Source organism: Musca domestica, unplaced genomic scaffold (genome assembly GCF_030504385.1).
Source record: "Musca domestica strain aabys unplaced genomic scaffold, Musca_domestica.polishedcontigs.V.1.1 4, whole genome shotgun sequence".
NCBI lineage: Eukaryota > Metazoa > Arthropoda > Insecta > Diptera > Muscidae > Musca > Musca domestica.
This window is the reverse complement of record NW_026712328.1, coordinates 29,709,583-29,718,915: the sequence shown is the minus strand read 5'-3', so window position 1 is coordinate 29,718,915 and position 9,333 is coordinate 29,709,583. Positions and strand designations below refer to the sequence as shown.

Genomic DNA, 9,333 nt, shown 5'->3' with positions numbered 1-9,333 from the left:
GTGCACAAAAACTTCTAATTTTTGCCCAAATGGGATGAGATTTGGCACTTTGGACCGAATTGAGTCTAGAAGCTAGTATGCCAATTGGTTGGTTGGTGAAGATCGGTTCAGATATAGTTATAGCTCCCATATATATTATTCATCCGATTTGTTATATTTGTTACCCACAACAGTAATATGCACTCCGTAACAACTATATTCAGGAAAATATATCAAATACAGCTCAGAAATATCTTTGCCAAATTTTATCGAGATCGGTTCAGATTTGGATATAGTTCCCATATATATATTTTTATCCGATTTCAAATTATTTCGCACCAAATGGGCAATACAAGTCCGAATTTAAAAGATACAAATGCTTCGGCATATTTAGTCCTTTGAATTTTAAATTATAATTATAATCATAGCGTGTATGATTGAATTCTCCCATAAAAACTTTTAATTGTTATGTGGAGCTCTACTTAATTAGCAAAGTGGTGTAGGGTATCATACAGTCGGCCCCGCCCGACTTTAAGACTTTCTTTACTGGTTAATGTTTTTAAAAAGTAATTCTACAATAAATCATGTGGTTACGTGCATTAACCAATTATAAAATTTTTGGCTAAAATATCCTGTGGGATGGGGGTTTTGATATATTTTTCTGGGGAGGTATTAGCTACGCCAATGGTTATAACCTTATTTATATAGTCCATAAGTAAATAAGACTATTTTTATGAAATTTTCTTATCAGAGCGATTCTGACTGATATAATATTTGGCGTTTTTGCATCACTCCATCAGGGATAACAACACTGTTACAATTTTAAAGCAAAAAGCGCGTGGGTATAACAACAACTATGTTGAGCTTGCAGTTATGGAGAAAATTACGAACCAAAACAAAATCCAAGATGAGAAAGAGTAAAAGCACGAACGAGAGAGAAACAGAGAGAGAGAGATAAACAAGCATGGTTGTTTTTTCTCAAGCGATTCAATGCAATAAACAAAAGGAAAACACGCAAACAAGAAATGACTGATGATGGATGGTTGGCGAAGAGGGTAAGATAAAGAGAGAGGATTGAATTAAGTTATGCCGGCATTTTGCAAAGCAAGCAGCCACCATCCAACCAACCAGCCAGCCAGCCAGCCAGCCAGTCATTCATGGAATACTAACGAAGGATGGATGGATGGAACAAAGCAATACTGTCGGCATCAACAGCTGAGAGGAGGAAAAGGAAGTAACAATACAACAAACGACATGGGGTACATTGACGGAGCCGCCAACGTCAACGTCCCCAATAGTATCTAGATACATTACGTACGTAAACGTTGCCGAGGACGCCAAGTAGTAGTAATGAGGAAATAACGCCATATAACGTTCCAGCGAGTGAATGAGTTTCGGTGTTTTCAAAGTTTGGCCACTGCTCAGTGGTGGCGTTGGCAGTACGTTGGCGTCTGAAGTGTGTCTGTTTCAGCTGTTCGGTGTTCTGCAAACGTTTGAGAAGTCTTTCAAATGTTTGGCAAGTTCAGTTTATCGTCGGCATACAAAGCGTTTAGATGGAGTTTTATGTGCGCCACAAAGGAATTTCGTTGTTGGCCCAAAAGAAACCAAATCCAAGAGGAAGTGTTTGTTTAAAATGAAGTTAAGAATTTCGGTTGGGCGCCATAAAAATGAAGTAAAAAATAAAGAGCGGCTTTTTCAAAATGCCAAACGGGAAAAAAATGTGAAATATCAAAAAAATAAATAAAAGAAAATACTTTAAAAGGGAAATTAAATAAAAATTCCATAAAAAAGTGATTGAAAAATTCCAAAACTTCTGCTTGAAGAATAAATTTTGAATACAAAAAATATTGAAAAAAATAATAAAATAAATTTAATAATTAAAAAAATGTCGTCTACCAAGTGTAATTTTTGTTGTTGATGTGAGTAATGAAAGCAAAAAAAGGAGAAGAAAAAAAATCTAAAACAGGGTGTGTGAAGGCGGCGCGGCGTTCAAGTCTCAAAGTATGCTTTTTGTTGGTTGCTTGTATCACTCACGTTCTTGTGCTGGCTGTGTAGCCACGTTTGTTTGTGTGTGTGTACGTATTGGGTCTCAACAAGCCTGTGTTTAAGTTTATGTCTGCCGCGGTGCAAGGAAGGTGGCATGTGAGTCTGTGTTTGTTTGTATGGCTGTATGTACGACATTTATATTGAAATTGCGTCGGAATCAAAGTAAAGCTTTGCCCGCAGCAGCGCCAGTTGCAAATAATAACAAAAATGAGAATCAAACGAATCCAAAACAAGTGAAAATGTTTTCTGTTAGACAAAGTCGACTTCATAATACCCACTAAATTAGGTTGCCTCAATTCTCGAAGTTTGTGGATCGGCATATCAAAAAAGCATGTTCTAATTGAAGATTTGTGAATTTTGAGCCAATTAGCAAGAGTTCCAGTAAAAGGTCGATTCAACCTCATAAATGAAATTTTTGATGTTAATACAATTAAAAATCGATTCCCACTTCATATTTGTTTTCTGTCATATTTGGCCCAAGAGACCCTGGCGTTCAATCTCAAATATTCAGATTCTAGAACTTAATTCATTATTAAATAACTTACACCATATTAATTGGGAAGTATGTTTTTATTTATTTCTAAACTGAAATGACGGAATAAATTTAAATCGGTTGGAAATTGTGTTCAAAGCCGAAATGGAGTGACACTTAAAAGTGCATCAATATGTATCGTAAATGACTTCGAGTAGCATTTTATACCCTCCACCATAATATGGAAGGTATACTAAGTTTGTCATTACGAACGTAACACCTTGAAATATACATTTTAGAACCCACGAAGTATATATATTTTTGATGAGCATAAAATTCTATATCGATTTAGCGATGTCCGTCCGTCTATTCGTCTGTCCGTTTTTGAAAATCACTCTAGTTTCCGAATTAAATGAAGTATAAAATTTTACTCAAATGTATGTTATGTCCGCAGGACTTTTGATATTGAAAATGGACCATGGACCTACGTTTTGGTATATCCCCCATATAATGGTACCTCCCGATATTAAGTATTTTGATGATTTTAGCGACATTATTCGCCGGAAATGTTTCAAATTTGGTATTTAGAGTTCGTAATAGATTCTACAGCCTAAGATAGAAAATGTCTTCGTATAGCCCTCATATAATGGTACCTCCCTATTTTCTGTATTTTGGTGATTTAAGAGACATTATTCACCGCAAATGTTTAAAATTTGGCAATTGAAGTTCGTAATGGATACTACAGCCTTAAACAGAAAATTGTCTGTGCAGGTGCATGTCTTCGTATATCCCCCATATAACGGTTTGGTATTTTGATGATTTTAGCAACATTATTCACCGGATTTGTTTCAAATTTGGTATTTGAAATTCATAATGGATACCACAGTCTAATACAGAAAATAGTCTGTGCAGGTCTACGTCTTCGTATAGCCCCCATATAACGGTACCTTCCGATATTTGGTATTTTGATGATTTCAGCGACATTATTCACCGGAATTGTTTCAAATTTGGTATTTGAAATTCGTAATGGATACTGCAGCCTAAGACAGAAAATTGTCTTTGCAGGTCGACGTCTTGGTATAGCCCCCATATAACGGTACCTCCCGACATTCGGTATTTTGATGATTTTAGCGACATTATTCACCGGAGTTGTTTCAAATTTGGTGTTTTCATTCGTAATGGATACTACAGTCTAAGACAGAAAATTGTCTGTGCAGGTCCATGTCTTCGTATAGCTCCCATATACCGGTACCTCCCTATATTCGGTATTGTGATGATTTTAGCTAAATTTTTCACCGAATTTTGTTTTTCAAGTTTTGCTTTTGAATGTCGTAATGGCTTATGACAAAAGTTGCATATGCAGGTCCACGTTGTCGTATAGACCCTAATATAAGGGCTACATTCGGTATTTTTAAGATTTTAATAGAATTTTTAATGGATTTTATTTTTTGAAAATTTCCAAATTCGTTCCTAATGGTGGAGGATATTCAAATTTCGGCCCGGCCAAATTTACAGCTTATTTTCTTCTTAACATTAAAATCGATCTTATTGAGAGGAGGTACCGACAATTCGGTTCGATATTGGGGGTGAAACATTAAAAATAACAAAAATCAGGACGTACCTTGGAGTAGGGGTTATAGTGGACCTTTATCGAACATCTTTGGTAAGTCAGATGTGTGTTACCCGAAATTGTTGTAGAAATCTTAAATGTACCAAAAATCTAAATGTTACCTCTATAATAGACTATATAAAATAATCCATATATTTAAAGTTTTTTGCGATAAGAATTTGGGCTTAATGAGATCCCTAAGCCTATAAAATACAAAAAATCTGAAGGTATGTACTTAGAAGTGAATTTAAAGGTTGATTTTCTAAGAACTTGCAGATTTGAAATTTAAATAAAATACACGCCAAATTATTAGATACTTTTTTGTTATTTAGCATTTAAATATTATTTTGGATATATGATCACCACGACTATTTTGCACAAAGGTCCCTCTGAAGGTCCAATTTTCGATCACCTTTTCAAGCATTTGAGGTTGTTATTTATTTCAGCAATGATACGTTGAATATGGGTTTCCAAAACGTCAATCGTTGCTGGTTCATTCAAATAAACAAAAGACTTCAATCCCCACAAAAAATCATGGAGTGGGCCATTTGACAATTTGTTTTCGACCCATATTTACACTCACCCTCTCTAGGTATTCAAAACTATTTCACACAAAAGTTTTGGCCCATTTTACCTGCTAAATATAATCCAATGGTCGTCCAAAATTTTAGACTTTTTTCCTGTCTTTAACTCTCTTTGCATGCAAAATTTCGTGTCGATTGGTTTAAAATTGGTTTTCAATTTTAATTTTTTAGGTCCCTTTGAACCGCTAAATTTACATCTTCAAAAAACAATAGGCTTTAATTCTGACCCTAACCGTACCCCCATGGAAAATTTCGTGAGGATCGAACGATAATTGCGATCTGTATATAATGTCCTAAAAACATAGTGTATAAAAACTTTACAAAATGTACAATTCAAAATTTTAAGTCAAATTGAAAATGAAAAAAAAATCGCATGCGATAAAAAAATATGACAAAAATTTAAATAATGTAACAAAAAATATTCACATTTTTATTGTAATATATTTATGCGATTTTCTTTGATTTTATCCTTTTCTGGCAAGAGACCATTTCGAATTGATGAGAATTTTGAACATCAGACCAGAGGTTCTTTACTAAAAAGCAGAATAACTAAGAACTATTTCTTTTATATATAAATTGTACCAAATTTGAAATAAATCCCTATCAACACCACGGTAACTGTCAGAAGCGACCTTTTAATGTATTTGTGATTTAGCCGGGATTGAAGATATTCGCGATTTGCTGGAAATGTTCGTATTTTTTCACATAAAATATACGGTTCATTTTACCCGCTAAATATTGTCGGATGACCGGCCAAATTGGTAGGCTTCTGCCCAGCCCTAAACTCAAACTCTAATGAAAATCCGTCGATTGGTTTATAATTGTGGCTTACAAAGCAACAGCAAAATCAGGAAATTGTTCTGTTTCTGGTCCATTTCAACCTCTTAATATTTTGTGATCATCTCCAAAAATCAATAGGCTTCTACTCAGACCCTAAGCCCACCTACATTTTCAATTTCGTAATGGGATCAAACCTTACTAAACAGTTAATTCCGTTAATATTTGAGAAATGCTTCAGAAAGATGACTTATCTGCGCTTGTAGATCTGTAGCATCGGAAAAGACATCGCAATTTCAAGACATTGGTAAAGTTGTGGAAGGTTTAGTTCAGGCTACTAGTAAAGGGTGTTTTTATTGGGGTATAGAACTTTAAGTTGGCATCAATTTTTTAACTGGAGGCAATTTTGAAAGCTGTCAAGTGATTAATATTTAGTTTGGTTTGCCATTTTATCATGAACAGGTTGACAAAAGAACAGCGCTTGCAAATCGTGCAAATTTATTTCGAAAGCAATGGTTCAGTTCGCGAAGTTTAACGCAAGCTCCGTCCATTTTATGGTCGACATAATCGTCCATCGGTGCAATTAATTCAGTTAACCATGGATCGTTTTTGCACTACGTTTGCTCTATGTGATAATACGCATCCGCAGAGACGTCGAACAGTGCGCACCGAAGAAACAATTTCCGCTGAACGAATCGATTCGCCACCGTAAACAGCAGATTTTGCGCAAAGATCTTAGCTTGCGACCTTACAAGATCCAGCATGTGCAAGAATTAAAGCCGCGAGACCATGCAATGCGTCGTGATTTTGGTGTATGGGCCGAAAATAAGATTCATTTCGATGCTGATTTTCATCACAGAATTTTGTTCAGTAATGAGGCTCATTTTTGGTTGAATGGCTACGTCAACAATCAAAATTGTCGCATTTGGAGCGAAGAGAATTCACATGAGACCCTTGAGACGCCATTACATCCACAAAAACTGACTGGTGTGCTCTATGGGCTGGTGGAGTCATTGGGCCGTACTTCTTCCAAAATAATGCTGAAGAGTCAGCTACTGTCAATGGAGATCGATAGAGCCATGATAACCGACTATTTTGTTCCCGGATTGGATGGCATGAATGTGGATGAGTTGTTGTTCCAACAAGACAGAGCTACATGCCACACAGCGCACGTCACAATCGAATTATTGAATGAAACATTCGATGAGCGCATAATTTCGCGGAATGGGCCCGTCAATTGACCACCAAGATCGTGTGATTTGACACCATTGGATTATTTTCTTTGGGAATTTGTGAAGTCGCTCGTCTACACCAACAAACCAGAAACGTTAGGGGACTTGGAAGCCAACATTCGTGGCGTTATTGCTATCATACGGTACCATATCCTCGAAAAAGTGTTTGAAAATTGGACCTGTAAAATTGGTTTTATTCCAGCCAGCCGCGGCGGTCACGTGCCCGATAAAGCCAAATTGATGGACATTAAAACGATTTTGTTGTGTTTTATTTCATTTCGAAGTTCTATACCTCAATAAAAAACACTCTTATAGTTGTCAAGGGTTTAACACACTTACAGTAGCAGTTTCCGCAATGAAGCGACAGTTTGAAGAAATGCAGAGTTTCAGAGGTTTCAGAGAGGATCTTAACGGCTGCCAATAGATCAACAAATCAGAAATTGAAAAATTGTAAATATATTTTCAAGTAAAAACAGCAAAGTGTAGGTATCCTGGTACAATAATTCACAGAATTGCTGTGTTTCAGAACCTACAAGAATCTATCCGATTAAATCGATTATTGTATGGTAACATTTTTGCATGTTTTAGAACAAAGCAAACATTTAAATTAAGTATAAATCATTCATTTTAGCCATTTTCCCCGAATTTTAAAAAATATGCTAAACAAAACAACTACACCCTTTTCAGTTATAATTCGTGTAATTTTGATTTAATTCGTAACATTTCATATGTAATTCCAGACTTCCATTTATTATTCGGAATTATTTCAGTTATAATTACAGAATTCCAATTGTAATTCGAATTATTTCAGTTGTAATTTGATTATTCGAATTGTAATTCGAATTTACCATTTGTATTTGGAAGTTAGAGTGTACTCAATTTCATTTTTAATCGCTGGAGTATTTTTGATTGATTCCGAGAAGAAAGTGAAACTCGATCGAATTCGAGCATTTCTGAGTTCATCTCAAGAGTCTGTATCTAATGGGTAGGCCAAATTGGTATCAAACAGAATATAGGCGGGACATGACAAAATCTAAGACAATATTACTGCCACTGGAAAACGAGCAAAACATATTCGCTCTATTTCGAGTAGCATAGAAAAATAGAGTATGCTCAATTTCATTTTTTAATGACTGAGAGTATTTTTGATTGAATTCGAGTAGAAAGTGAAACTCAGTTGAATTCGGGCACTTCTGAGATCTTCTCAAAAGTGTGTATGTGAGTTTCACTTTCTACTCGAATTTGAGCATTTCGGAGTTCTTCTCCAAATTCTGTATCTAAAGGTTTGACCACACAGTTGTATTCATGTAATAATGTGATAATACTTAAGCTTGCACCAACTAAAACTCACACCAGCTACATGTAGGGTACAATCAAAACCCAAACACCATATATCACAGTTATATTATGAGCACACACAAGCTCCCATCTATATTGGCGACTTCAAGTTGAATATGTGTAAGTACCCAGCAAGCAAAATCTATCCCCCAAATCACTTAGAAGTCACGCCTAAGCGATTGAAATCATCGCGTCTGATATCACTTTCTCACCCCGGAAGGATCATCCTTCGGGAAGAGATGAACCACGCCCGCGATATTTTTCTAAAAATCGTGGAAGTCACTTCCTCGATAGTTATTGGAAGTGAAAAAACAAAAAACAAAAAAAAAATTTTACTCCACACTTAAGCATTTTTTTATACCCTCCACCATACTATGGAGGGTATATTAATTTTGTCATTCCGTTTGTAACTCCTCGAAATACTCATGTCAGACCCAACAAAGTATATATATTCTTGATCAGCGTAAAATTCTAAGACGATTTAGCCATGTCCGTCTGTCTGTCTGTGTGTCTGTCTGTCCGTCTGTCTGTCTGTCTGTTGTAATCACGCTATCTATCGAACAAATTGAGATAGAAGGCTAAAATTTTGCACACATGTATATTTTGCCAGTAGGCAGGTTAAGTTCGTAAATGGGCGATGTAGGTCCAAGTTATCATATAGCCCCCATATAACGATACCTCCCGATATTCGGTATTTTGATGATTTTAGCGACATTGTTTACCGGAATCGTTTCATATTTGGTATTGGAAGTTCGTAATGGATACTACATACTGAGTCAAAAAATGAGCCATGTAGGTACACGTCTTCATATAGCCCCCATATAACGGTACCCCCCGATATTCGGTATTTTGATGATTTTAGCGACATTATATAGCGGAATCGTTCCAAATTTCGTATTTGAAGTTCGTAATTGATACTGCAGCATAAAACAGAAAATGGGCCATATAGGTCCACGTCTTCGTATAGCCCCCATATACCGTACCCCCGATATTCGGTATTTTGATGATTTTAGCGACATTATTTACCGGGATTGTTTCAAATTTCGCATGTGAAGTTCGTAATGGATACTTCAGCCCATGCCAGAAAATTGTCTGTGCAGGTCCACGTCTTCGTGTAGCCCAAATATAACGGCACCCCCATATTCGGTATTTTGATGATTTTAGCTACATTATAACCAGATTTTTCTTCTAGTTTTGTAATAACTTATGACAAAAGTTGCCTATGCAGGCCCACGTCGTCGTATAAGCATTCGGTATTTTTAAGATTTTAACAGAATTTTTAACGGATTTTATTTT

At 35.9% G+C, this 9,333-nt stretch overlaps 1 protein-coding gene across 1 annotated transcript in view; it reads left to right on the top strand.

The window, feature by feature from the left end:
• The first annotated feature begins 1,058 nt into the window (after positions 1-1,058).
• The window catches only part of LOC101899431 (uncharacterized), a 344,124-nt gene continuing 335,849 nt past the window's right edge, over positions 1,059-9,333 (top strand). The window contains exon 1 of the mRNA XM_059126826.1: positions 1,059-1,898. The gene's annotated coding sequence lies outside the window, so the exon portion shown is untranslated. The remainder of the gene's footprint in view (positions 1,899-9,333) is intronic.